Below are 14,049 nucleotides of genomic sequence, written 5' to 3'. Positions count from 1 at the left end.
GCTCTCCAAAACCAGAAGCCCCTGCATGGCTCGTACTGTGTAATTGGGTTAAATGACAATTTTCATATTAGCCCTCATTTTCATTTATGAGGTTTTTATACAGATATAAAGAAGAAAACTTGAATGGAAAACTAGTTCTCTTTCTTCATTAAGAATATCTTTTTATTAGAGAATGACTTTTAAGATGGTAAAAGAATCACAAGCGTAATTTAACAACATGTACTGAAGATTATGCTTGTTGCCATTCTGATGTCAGCAAAAGAATTCTAAAATGACCTTAATATTTTCCAGTCCTGGGGAAACACGTGAAGCAGAAATCTGCCTGTAATTCTCTTCCACCTCTCCACCATTACCCGCTCTCCTCACGTCTCCCTCTTACTGCCTCTCTACCCAGGGATGTGCTCCAGATCAGAGTTGGAAAATCAACACCTAGGTTGTTCTGTACCAAGACGGTTTTGTTTTAGCAGGCTTCTCTCAAAATTTTTAGTGCTTTTAGTGCCTACAGTGAATGAATAAATAATGGCAGATTTCCAAGCCCTGTGACATGCCACAGAGTATCTGTGAATCTCCAAAAGATAAAGCTGGGCTTGCTTCCAGAATCAGTTCGTGAGGTTAGCACGGCAACCTATACATGGTGAATAGCTCCTGCTAGCTGGTTAATAAGAGAAATCAAGTAGGAACTGTAAAGGAGACTATTGTTTTCTAATTATTCCCATATCTTTGGATTCACAGGTATGTTCACAGTCCCCAGCACTGCTTCTGAAATTTTAGGAAAAGTAAAACATAATGAATAGGAACAATAGCGTATAAAACTTTTATCCCACCTTTAAATTCCATGACTGATTTTCATTATCACACTTATGGCTCAATTGGTTAATTGTATTTAAATTTTTTTTCATATTCCTGCTACTTGTTTCATTATATCTATTATCCTCTTGAAATTGCCTATAACCTACAGTATCTTCAGAAATTAGCCAATTAAACAAAGGCACAGACCATTAAGTTACTTAATTGTTTGTTCAATGGACTTTGCCAGTTTACTTTAGATTATCCTATTTTAAAAATTCACTTAGATGTACTGCCAACACCTAAAGTGCTCTGCTTGATTTCAAGTGGAAACCATACTGTTATTATACCTCTTCGACATCAACCTTGATTACTGTTGATAACATTTTTCTCTTTTTAGGTTTTAAACTGAGCTCCTCCAGGAAAGCCTCTCTTGTATCTTCATCTTTTTTATTAGTAATGTAAAGAATAGAGCTTTCTTTCTTCTTTCTTTTTCTTTCTTTCCTTTCTTTCTTAATTGCATTGGATTGCATTCCTCAGCTGGGCCCCAAGTGCTACTCAGCAATTCTTTTATTTAACTCTAATTGATTCCCTATTGCACTTGCCACAGCAACTGTTTGAAAATGCATCTCAAGGCTCCTAACCCACACCTGTCATCCTTACTTTCAGTAAATAATTTTGCCATCTACCTAAATCACGAAGACGACCAAAGCCCTCAGAAGGAAATTCCTGGTCTGGCATATATCCATCATTTGAAATTTTCTTGGAAATGTATTATTTCTGATTCTTCTGTGGTCTGAAGGCAGGAATGTCATTCTCTTCCAAGATTAAATCTTCCCCTACATAGGAAAAAACAGTTTCATTTATAATATTTACCCTGTACTACCAAGTAGATCCCCCCAATTTCACCCCATAGCACACCAGAAACAAGGTTGATTTTTTTTTTTTTTTGACAGAGAGAGAAAGAGGGAGAAAGAGAGTAAGCCAAGAAGGGGGGCAGAGGGACAGGGAGAGAGAGACTCTTCAGCAGGCTCCATGCCCAGTGCAGAGCCCAGTGCGGAGCCTGAGGGGGGGCTGGATCTCACACTATTGAGATCATAACCTGAGCTGAAATCAAGGGTCAGATGCTTAACCAACTAAGCCACCCAGGCATCCCAAGGCTGAAATATTTAAACCTGACTTTTCTGAAGACTAGAGGGTAATGCAAGTGAAAACATTCCAAAGAAGTATGTGTAACTGGAAGATCTGATTTGCAATACAATTATCTCATCTTCAGTTTATGGCTCACTAGAGGATCCTATCTTCTTGGCTTCCTCAACTGCCTACACAGAAACTAACCACATGCAGGAGCACACATCTGGATAGATGTCCTCCTCAGCAAGAGGCCAAAACAGTGGGATGCAAAGAGTGATAAGTATTTCTTTTCTTGGCTTCCTGGGGGCCACCGTCAGAGTTTTCTTTTCTTTTCTTCTTAGGATGGACACTAGGAATGTCCACTCTACCATGACAATTACAATGTGTTCTAGCTACATGAAATTTTTGCTCAAGTTCCATAAATACCTTCCCTAACCTGATTTATACTCTCTTTGTTCCTGGAGTATATTTCTTCTGCTTCCCCTTCTGTGAATTATCTATCCATTCCTTAACACAATTCCAACTTTCATTTCCTCCATGATCCTCCTTTTCCCTAATTGCACCTATTTGTTTTTCCTCTAATATAGATGACTCTTGGCTCATAGGATGTTTGTTAGTCATGTATTTGGCTGCCCCTTTCACTGGACTGAACTCTTGATAGTAAGAAATCTTTTTCATGATATCAAGAATTCCATTTAATTTATTCTTATAATTTATAATTGCTGGGCAGCCCCAGTGGTGCAGCGGTTTAGCGCCACCTGCAGCCCAGGGTGTGATCCTGGAGACACAGGATCGAGTCCCACATTGGGTTCCTTGCATGGAGCCTGCTTCTCCCTCTGCCTGTGTCTCTGCCTCTCTCTCTCTCTCTCTCTCTCTCTCTCTCTCTCCCTCTCTATGTGTCTCTCATGAATAAATAAATAAAATCTTTAAAAAAAAAGATTTAAAAATAATAATAATTTATAATTACTTGTCTTAGTCCCTTTAGGCTGCTCTAACAAAAATACTATAGATTGGGTAGCTTATAAACAACAGGAATTTATTTCTACAGATCTGGAGGTTGGAAAGTCCAAGATCAAAGGGCCATCAGAGTCTGTGTCTGTGAGGACTTGATTCAAGATTTATAGGTGTTTTCTCACTGTATCCTCACCTGGAGGAAGGAGCAAGGGAGCTCTCTGAGGTTTCTTTTTATAAGGGTTTTTATAAGATTTCTTTTATAATCCCATTAGTGCCCTCATGATCTAATCACCATCCAAAGGTCCCACCTCCAAATACCATCACATTGGAGATTAGGTTTCAACATGTGAGTTTTTGGAGGACACGGTTAGAGAGTCTATGGCATTCTGGTCACCTATGTATCAGATGGGGTGCTAAGCACTTTCAAAGTGTTATCTCATTTAATCTTCACCATAACCTCAAGAAATAGATTCTCTTATTAGCTCCATTTTATAAATGAAGAATAGGCAAAAAGAGATTTGATAACTTGCCCAAATTCCCACAGATAGTAAGGATTGAGCCAGGCTTTATGGGTAAGCACTTAACTCCAGTGATCTTGGTCTTGCCTCTTACATGACCCGCCACGACAATCCCTTTCACTTAAAAGCACTCCATAAATGCAGGTTGATTTTAGTATTGAATTGGTTCTTCCATTTAAAGCAAAATAAGCTTTGGCTCTCAACTGTATTACATGAGAAAGAAAGAATTGAACTTTAAAAATAAAGTATATCAAAAAGCTCAAATCAAAGACCTCAACTCATACAATTTACAGGAAAAGGTTTGGTTTGGGTTCATTTGGGATATCAACATGAGAGTTATTGGACTTTGTTTTAAAACTTTTTAAGGGAAAATAGTAAATAAAAACCAAGAGACCATGTGAAGCCACTTACATTTTCTTTACACACATATTCTTGCACAACTAAGTTATGTAACCAAGTCTGGTTGAACAGACTGTTACCATAAACATGTCACCATTTTTTTAACCCTAACAGTAAATAGCAGTGCTCTCCATACTACTTGCTTTTCAAGTTTTTCTAAGTTAACTTAGAGCTATATCTTTGAAATGAATTATACGTAATGTGACATTCTTGGTGAATGCCCTCCTGTTGGCTAATACGAAATAAATTATTTTTTCTAACAAAAATAAAATATAATACCGATTTTTGATGGACAATATGAAAAACAAGTTGTATCCAGGCAGGACCAAATTGTTAGTGAAACTCGCCATGTCTTTGAACACAAAGATTCCAGGACCAACTGAATTTTTCTTCCTCAGCTAACTAGGAATGTACATAATACCAAGACGGTAGCTGTCAAGTCCTTCCACCTAAATTAAACTTATGAGGCTAGAATATAAAATATATATAAATGAGAGGCAGTAAAGTATTTTATTGGATGGGCTATTATAATTCAATATCAAATATTTTTTAAATAACTTCTCATATCCCAATTGTTTCCACGTAATTGTTTTTGTTTTCCTTTGAGTGCATTTTAAAGCAAGACTGAAATTGTGAATACTACCCTACTAGCTGCTGCACAGTAAAAAATTTTGTTCTGATTTATAGTAGATGTAAAAGATGTGAGGTATTACATCCTTTTCTTTAGCTTGTTCCAATACCACTGAACTTTTTCTACTGAGCCTTACTTATGCAGATACAAAAATGCAATACAATATAGAAATCCTAAACACTGCTTTTGAATTCATATGGTTTGTATTTTATTGACTTTTTAAAATCAATTTGTTCCTTTCCTTAATATTAGTAGCTCAGCACATCAATTTAAGAGAACTGTGCCCTGATGGATAGAGAGTCTGGATCTCAGCAGGATTTTCTTTTTGCTAGAAGCATTGAAATGTGGGATGAGCTATTACGATTGGGGGTGGGGGGTGGTCCAGGGGAGCATGGAGGGCAAGGGTAAGGGATTTCCAGAAAAAATATCATGAAAGGCTCTTAAGCCTGCAGGAATTTATGGGATAATTTCCAAACTTAAAAGAGATCTTTGAAGATTTCCATGCTTTCTTGTTGCCAGCAGTGTTTTTCTGTTGAAATGAGATAATTTCTGTAATTGTGTACTTCAGAAAAGCAAGAGGAGAAAAAATACAGACATTAGCACATTTTTTCTAACATACCAAATTAAACAGAATGACAGCCTGAGTTAAGGACAGAGAAACGTAGCAAGCTTTGCACATGCCATGGCCTCAGATATTCTGGCATATATTCAGTTATATGGATGCAGTCTATATGCTTTAAACAAATATCTGTGTGCAACAATTACAAAAACACAATAAAGGTAACCAGAGTTTACTGACGAAATACCTAAGGGAGCAGAATTTCTTTTACGAATTTCTGATTAGAAGTAATTTGCCAATTATATGAAGAATAGTACATGGGTACAAAAATTTTCCAAGTTTTCATAAAATGAATAATAATGTCTACTGTCGTCTGAGGAAACAGAGTTGAAAGACCAAAAAAAGCAGGGCAGGGCATGAAATGATGATGTTGCTAACTAGTTTCATGAAATAAGAAGCTTTAACCTTATATAAGATTTTAAATATATTTAATCTATCTATATAGACTTAGATTTTATATATTTATGCATATAAATATATATTTCACAGATTTCATTATTCAAACTTCCTCATATGGTATAATTTTCTTTAAAAATTGAGAGGCACCTGGGTGGCTCAATCGGTTAAGCATCTGCCTTCAGCTCACAATCCCAGGATCCTGCATCAGGCTCCCTGCAGGTGGGAGGGAAGTCTGCTTCTCCCTCTCCCTCTCCCTCTCCCCCTGCCCCCGCTTCCCCTCCCCCTGCTCATGCTCACACTCTCTGTCAAATAAATAAATAAAATCTCTTGGGAAATGGGTTTTTGTTGAGTTTATTATTCAGATTTATATCCCCATGGGATTTGAGCAAAGGCTGAGAAATTTTATTAATGCCTAAAATATGGTTCATCTTACTACAGTGACATGAATGCCAAAAAAAGAGAGCCAGATATTGCATTTTTCATCAAATATTGAAATAGAGATTATCTAGTAAATGCAATTTTTTTTCTAGGAGCTTATGGGAAGTGATCTGTATGTATGTGACAGCTATCTGCGCATCCTTCCATTTGTGTGTGTTTATGTATATATTTGCACCTATTTTAACCACAATGCTGTCCTACTTTCAATGTCCTGAGCCTCAGGCAAACTGACCAGAGCTCCTCCACTGTCTAGACATCACTCAGCAGGCCACGTGAGGCCATGTAAAGCATGGTGACTTGACAATCAGAAAGCAGACACCCATGACCACATACTCTTGTTTCCCCCTCTCCTGCTGTCTTAGGCGTCCTTTGATGCCATTCATGTAAAAATTTTGGGCTTATTCTTCCAGAAATTCCACAGGTTTTTAATCATCTCCCTCTCCAATAGCGTACACCTGCTCACCTACTTCCTTACAACGAAGATGCTGCCTTCTGTCTCTCATGAGCCTGTCACCTTGACAACCTTCTGTGCCTCCCCTGTTCCTTCTCAGTTTCGTATAAATTCCCAGCTGCTCAATACAATGTGAGGGATGACAGTATTTCATGTTGTACGAATTTCAGCGTAGTGCTAGTGAGAATATTAAAAAAAAACAACAACAAAAAAAAAACAAGGATACAGGTTAAAGCAGCAGTTCTCAAAGGTTTGGGTTCTGTACCCCTCCCCACTCTTAAAAACCTGCTGAGGATCCCAAAGAGCTTTTTATTTATGTGAATAATATCTACTGATTTTTTTTTTTGGATTGGAAAGTAAAACTAAGAAATGTTTAAAATATTTATTGATTCATTTCAAAGATAACCATTGTAAACCCATACCTGGTAACATTAATAATATATTTGTGAAGAAGATATATTACATTTTTCCACCGTGAAAGAAATTTAGTGAGAAGAATGCCATTGTTTGCAATTTGGCAAAAAGGTTTAATGTCTGATTCAAAAGCCAAAATTAAATGTAACTTCTTGATTCTCTTCCCTGCTTCTGCAGTTAATCGCTTGTGATATCACTTGTCATACAGATTCTGGAAAACACTATGTGCTTATGAGTGAAAGTGAAAGGAGAATATGGTCTCACAATTTAACCTCACCGATTGTGGGTTCTTTTATACTTTGTGTGGCGTAACTGTGAAAACATCTCAGCATCCCTCAGCCATCCCTGGATTTCATTGTAGGAGTTTCTAGAATAAAGACCCTGAGAAAGGAACCAATGAGAGTACAGTGCAATGCCTCCTAAAGGTGAAAAACAGAATTCTTCCGAAGTAAAAATAATTTCAGGGACTCTTCAAGGATTACTTAAATTATCTCCAATATAGTGTAAATAAAAACCAAAAAGTCAGTGGAAACTTCATTGCATAAGCACATGGACAACTATTAAATTGAAATTTAAGATTACAAAGGAAATATAAACAAAAAATAAAATTAAAATTCTTAACACTGACTTAATGTGACAGATGATTTTTGCTGAGACAAAATCATCCCTTCTCACACAACTATAATACTCACTGTTCCAGCAGCAATGTTTGTCCGCACGTATGTCCTATCATGTGCCGTGTGTAACATCCTCCCCTCTCTCTCTCTCACGGCGCACAAAATTGGATAAATCACATCATTAGTTCAGTGCACATTCTCATCATTGATCCATTCCTAGCCCTCTTTTATTTAGTTAGGCGTTTCATTTCCACAGTGTTACAAACGAGAGTAAACCCCTCACTCAAAAGAAAACCTAGGATTCTAACAGTTTACTCTGACAATACAACCTCCTGTGCTTATTTCCTAGGCTCCTCCTACCTGTGGCAACCATCATCCAAATTTCTGTACTTATGATCATTTTTGCCTTTTAAAAGATGGTTTTATTTCATATGCATAGTTTTATATATTTCTAAAGAGGTTTATGTATTTCTAAAAACTACATATTTTATTTCTTATTGTTTTTAATTTCATAGAAGGGGAAATACGATATACATATAATATTTGGAGACATTTTCTCCTTTAATGTTATATTGCTAATATCCATCCATATTATGTGGATGGATTTTTGCTGCATGGTGCTGCACATTATTCATTTTAACTACTGTATAATATTCTATTGTATGAATTTCACAGCAGTTTATCCACCCACTTTTATATTGACAGGTATTGGCTTATTTCCAGTATCCTCACTATCAAGAACAGTACTGCTTTGAACATTCTTATTCACATCTCCTACTACCATTTTTCACTATTCAAATAAGAGCAAAATTATAGCATGTCTGATGTTACATCCTCTTCATTTGGCTCAAAAACATTTATATAATAAAGAGTAGAGATTTATTGAGCATTTATTAAAAGGCAGACAATTTTCTAATATCTCAACACATATCAACTCCTTCAATAGTCACACCAACCTTATGAGTTTGGTAGTATCATTTTCTCTATTTTTTAAACAAGGACACTAGCAATTAAAAGTTAGAATGAGTTCTATGAGATATCGCCAGGATTCAAATCAAGGCAGTTGGGTTCCAGAGCATGTTCTTTAATTACAACCAGCATTAATTCTTTTTAACTCACAAAAATAACTTGAGGCAAAAAAAAAAGAAATGAAATTTCAAGGCAGTCCTCAATTAATAAGGGGGTCATCCAGATAAACCAGACTATTTTTATGATAATTATTTTAAGTTAGAATTGAAATGAAAGTGAACATTTTAAAATTTGTATATAGTTTTCTGAACATTCTGAAAATATGTCTGTAGACTCCAGTTTGAGAAAAATGTTATCAAAAAACGACTGGTTGGACCGTCACTGTAATCTAGGACTTAAATTAATTGTAAGTGGTAGAAATGCAATGGGAAGTGGCACATCAATAAGGTAATTTGTTGGCTCACAGACTTGGCAGGATGTGGAGTAGTCAGATTTAAAAAAAGAAATATTGCAGGAGAAACAGTCAAATCTGCAACAATAGCTGCAGACTTCAACACCCTTTCAACAATTAATAGAATAAGTAGACAAAAAAATCAGCACAAATAAGGAAGAATTCAACAGCATAACCAGTTAAAAGGATCTAATTAACAGGTATAAAACACTCTTGTAGGGGATCCCTGGGTGGCGCAGCGGTTTGGCGCCTGCCTTTGGCCCAGGGCGCGATCCTGGAGACCCAGGATCGAATCCCACGTCGGGCTCCCGGTGCATGGAGCCTGCTTCTCCCTCTGCCTGTGTCTCTGCCTCTCTCTCTCTCTCTCTGTGACTATCATAAATAAATAAAAATTAAAAAAATTAAAAAAAAACAAAAAACACTCTTGTATAAATTATTGTATAAAATACAATAATAATTCTTCATATTAAAATCAACTGGTCTATTTTGCATTTTATATTAATTAATCTTTCACTGAAGAGTGATTCCATAACATCATGGAAAACATTTGAAAAATGTTGATTCATTGAGTTATCCAAATCTTCCAAATGTTGATACATTTCATTGTGCAACAGAAAAAATTACATTTGTTATTATCAACCCCAACCTTTAAGCAAAGTCTTTAAGCTCTGGCAAAGATACATTTTCCAAAATTGTAATTTTGCTTCAAATGTTGTTATTTATTACTGGCAACAAATACTGTTATTTATTCTCCTTGAAATCACAGCCCCACATTGTTCATTTTCTAGAAAATATCTGCCAAATACCTAAGTCTAAATAACCACATTTTCTCTGCCAGTAATTTTTTTTCAAGTAAAAAGGGAGTTGCATGGAAAACAGCAATTTCAGCTCACAACTTGAACAATTGCACAAGTGCTTTTCCACATGACAATAATATTTGAGTTTGCAGAAGTGCTTCATGAGTGCTTTGCATTTGGTCACACAGAACGTGAAAAAATGGGTTTTCAAATATCAAATGTAATAAAGTTATTTTTATTGATAATCTGTGACATTCTTAAGTAAAAATGGCATTAAAATTTTTATACTGTGAGTGTATGGCTATAAAAAAGACAATGATTATTAATACAATTTGGTTCCTTTATTCATATCAATGAAGTTAAAACCAGCAGTTTTATTTATGATTTCTTTTGTGCCATCAATACAAATGGCAACACAGTGAAAAGGGCAAATAATCTCTTAGTATTATTTATTAGTTTTGACTTCATGAACCCTGTGAAAAGGTAAGAGATGGTCAGGATTCTAGGGACCACATTCTTGACAGCCCCTGCTCTGTTAGAACAGATATATTTTGCTTCTTTAGTTTAACTAGTGTTTCCAAGCTGTTAGAACAGTAACCAGCACATAGTAGGTAATCAATAAATATTTGCTGGAGAAAGGATGAATGGATGAATGAATTATCCTGTAGACATTTGGTTGAAATTTCTTTACCACTCTAGAAACATACAAAGACTAATAATTCATCCATAAATTAACTAATTTATCTTTTTAAATAGTGACTAATCCCTGAAAGGAGAAAGAAGAAATAGTTCTAGTTTGAGCTCTAGTCTATAAAGTTGGATGCAGATAAAGAAGTATATATAATACGAATACAAAACAGATATATCCACAAGGAATCATAGAAATGGTGGGGGTTTTTTCTTATCTCAAACTTCCATGCAAACCCAAAGGGAGATGGTAATAACACTTTTATATTAAGGTGAACCAGATGATAAGTTCATTATTAAAAACATGGGCTTTATGGTTACTTTACAAGAATCTGTTAAACCAGATCATTTCAGGGGAGAAAGAAAGAGAATATTCATAACAGTATTCCTTTGGGATGATTACTCAAACTTTGAATACAATTATTATGAATATCTTTATTTTTGTTATAGATTAAATGCCAATAAACAGCACTGCATGATATTTTATTCTTTAATAAATTTTGCTCATATTTTTATTATAAAACATGCCACTTCTTCACCTAAAACATAGGGTAAGTCAGTTACATAAAGTAGCTATAAGAATAAAAAACAGGGGAAAAAAAGAATAAAAAGCAGGATTCAAAATCTTCTCCTTTGAATAGTCATCTATCATTCAGAGGCAGCAGGATATAGTCAAGAGTTTGGGGTTAGAAGGAATGAAATCAGAATTGAATCCCAGCACCATTCTTTTCCAGCTCTCTAAGTCCTTGGGTGAGGTTTTGTTGTTGTTGTTGTTTTTGTTTTTGTTTTTTTTTAATCTAATCCTGAGTTCCCTCATATATAGAAGGGAGATCACAAAATTAATTTCATTTCAAAGAACTTTTGTGAATTTCCAACGAAGTCATGGATGTGAAAGTGGCCTACAAATTGTAAGGAAAAATCAATTGATAGTATTGTTTATAACTATTTTTCCAACTCAAATTAAGTGTGGTTGTACTTAACCAATCCTCTTAAGTCATAGCAATATCAGAAAAGAGAAAAGGTTTTAATTATGAATATTAACCTAGAGGGAAATGTCTCTTATCTTTGATAATAAAGTATACTGACAATTTAAGTAATCATTTCCTATCTCCAAACTGATGAGCTCTAAATCATGCATGTTCTAAGGCTTCTAATCAAAAGAGGAAAAGAGAATAGTAAAAATCATGATAGCAGATGAAGAAAGGATTAATTGCAATTTACAAGCCACTGGGAAAAAACACCTATTGGACATTTAATAACTACCTACTAAATATGACCACATTAAGGTAATCCATTTTATTCTCCCTTTAAAATATCCTTTGCATGTAAAGTATATCTATCTTCCACTTAATTATCTTCCACAGCATGAGATAATTCTTAACATATGCACATGAGAGTAATAACATAGTATACTGTTTATTTGAAAGTAATAGGTACACTAGAGGAGTCTGTCATACCGACATACTTTTTAATGTCCAGTGTTTAAAAAAAAAAGGTCTAGAAGATCGTGAATTAGCAATAGTCTATGAATGCTCCAAATACAGTGCTGTTGCAATTACTTAGGATGTCAAATGCATTGGAAATCTTTGCTTTTATTTTATTTGCCTCACAAATGCAGGAGAAAAAGGCTATAGGGATCATTTCTTGTCTTAGTCTGAGCACCCCTGTGGAGAGGATCCAAGCGTGATGTTTCCTTTGAAGTGAATGGAATATCCCCCCTCAGATCAGCTCTGAGGATATATAGAGGAGAACAAGAAGCTGGCTGAATGAAAACTGGCATTAGCATTTAAATAAGGCTAGGCTTAAAAGAAAATTTATGCATCAAAAACTACTAAAATCTGAAAACTAAGATACACTTTTTCAGTAATCCTAGGTCAAACCACCTTACATTAGAAGTAGGTCTTTCTTCAGTCTAACACAAAGAAAATAACAATAGAAAATGTTCAAAAAGCTTAAAGCTTAGGTCAGATAGAGGGGATCTACATCATATTGAAATATCCCAGATGCCGAGTATTCCTACTATGGATAAACATAAAAGTCTGGCAACATCCATGGATTGTATGTGTCCCAAATCATGATTTTTCATTCTGTATATAATACTAGTAGACTGGCAAAGAATAAGACAAAGCACAACAAAAATAACCACCACAAAACACTATTCCAGTTAAGAATTCAAGCATAAATCTTGCTGATGTGAGTAAATACAGCTTAGGAAATATCATCTTTTTTGAATGCAAAATGTATCTGCCATCTATAAAACCAAAATAGAAACCCAAATCAGTTATTTCAGCAGTATCCATCATCTGTCAATCAAACTAGTATTTGAATAACACCAGTGTTCTCGGTGTGTTCAGCTGAGTTTCCTGATTTTGATGTTTATATATAAAAAGATAGCTAACTATATAAGGCAATATATGTTGAACATCAAAAATTCTTTGAAAGAGGAGGATCATAGTAAATTAAGAAGGAAAGGCTTCCTAAACAGTTCTTGAAGGATGAAGAGCATTTACCTCAGCAGAGTAGAATGTTGAGGTCCTGTGTATAGTGGGAAATACCTGAGCAAAGACTTGGAAACAGGAAAGAAGAGTGAGTTTGAAGATAGGTAGAAGACCGAAGGGACTACAAAAAAGGATCCTATCAGATCAAGGAGGAAAGGAAGGTTGGGATTAGAATGAGGCAGTCTCTCTGGCCAGATCTCTCATGCCAAGCTATAGATCTAAAGAATTATAATTGGGACTACAAAAAAGGATCCTATCAGATCAAGGAGGAAAGGAAGGTTGGGATTAGAATGAGGCAGTCTCTCTGGCCAGATCTCTCATGCCAAGCTATAGATCTAAAGAATTATAATTGGAAGGGCACAGTGGTGTTCATCAGGTCTAAACTTACCACGTAACTCTTGATTGCCTCTCCAAGCACCCATGGCAAATTGTCATCCAGCCTCTGCTTGAAGAATGATGAAAAATTGATGGCCATATTGTTCTGAAATTGAACTCCTTAACTTTTATTTTTTTAAAGATTTTATTTATTCATGAGAGACACACAGAGAGAGGCAGAGACATAGAGAAAGAAGCAGAAACCTCACAGGGAGCCTGATATGGGACTCGATCCCCAGACCCAGGATCATGCCCTGAGCTGAAGGCAGACACATAACCTCTGAGCCACCCAGGGGTCCCGACTCCTTAACTTTCTTAAGTCTCTGGTCATTACCCCTTGCACATATTATGAATTCATACACTGTGAACTCCCAAATTGTGTTCTAATATGACTGAATAACATACTCTTGGTGCTAGAAGACTTCAGGGAATGGAAATGGAGATAGCCAGGAAAGGAGGACATCAGTGGGCTTTGAAAAATGGGTAGTACTTAGGAAGCAGAGAGGAAGGGGATGGATTCTAGGCAGGAAGATATTAGGAGCAAAAGTTCCAGGGCAAAAAAGAACATATATTAGGGAGAAAAAACTGCAAAGATTAGCCCTATTTTAGCCTAGATTTTTCAGTGAGAAGTGGTAAAATTTTTGACTCTAAAAAAGATGTCAGAAGAGTTTGGATTTGTTGATGTAGACAATAAGTCACTATGGTAAGTTCTTGAGTAAAATTAGCACTTAGAATGTGAGGGAAACAGGCTGAAAGTAGCATTTTTAGGAAGACCAAGTTAATGGTAGTGGACACGATAGACGGATTTAGAGAAAAACTGGAGGCACAGAAACACCATTTAAGAGTCTTTCTAACTAGAAAAGCAGTAAGGATGAAATTAGCATAAGCACTTTGGAAAACAATTTGGCATTA

General features: G+C 35.7%; 1 long non-coding RNA gene across 1 annotated transcript; it reads right to left on the bottom strand.

Annotated features, from left to right (window-relative positions):
* Window positions 1–210: 210 nt before the first annotated feature.
* LOC112653665 (uncharacterized) lies at window positions 211–7,881 on the bottom strand. Its single transcript, XR_003132354.3, has 3 exons — window positions 7,436–7,881; window positions 6,342–6,506; window positions 211–1,625 (listed from the first exon to the last, which is right to left on the bottom strand). It is a non-coding gene; the product is annotated as an uncharacterized LOC112653665 (long non-coding RNA).
* Window positions 7,882–14,049: the final 6,168 nt, after the last annotated feature.

This window comes from Canis lupus, chromosome 3 (assembly GCF_003254725.2).
Source record: "Canis lupus dingo isolate Sandy chromosome 3, ASM325472v2, whole genome shotgun sequence".
NCBI classification, from domain to species: domain Eukaryota; kingdom Metazoa; phylum Chordata; class Mammalia; order Carnivora; family Canidae; genus Canis; species Canis lupus.
The sequence above is the reverse complement of the archived record's forward strand: the minus strand, read 5'-3'. Positions and strand labels throughout refer to the sequence as shown.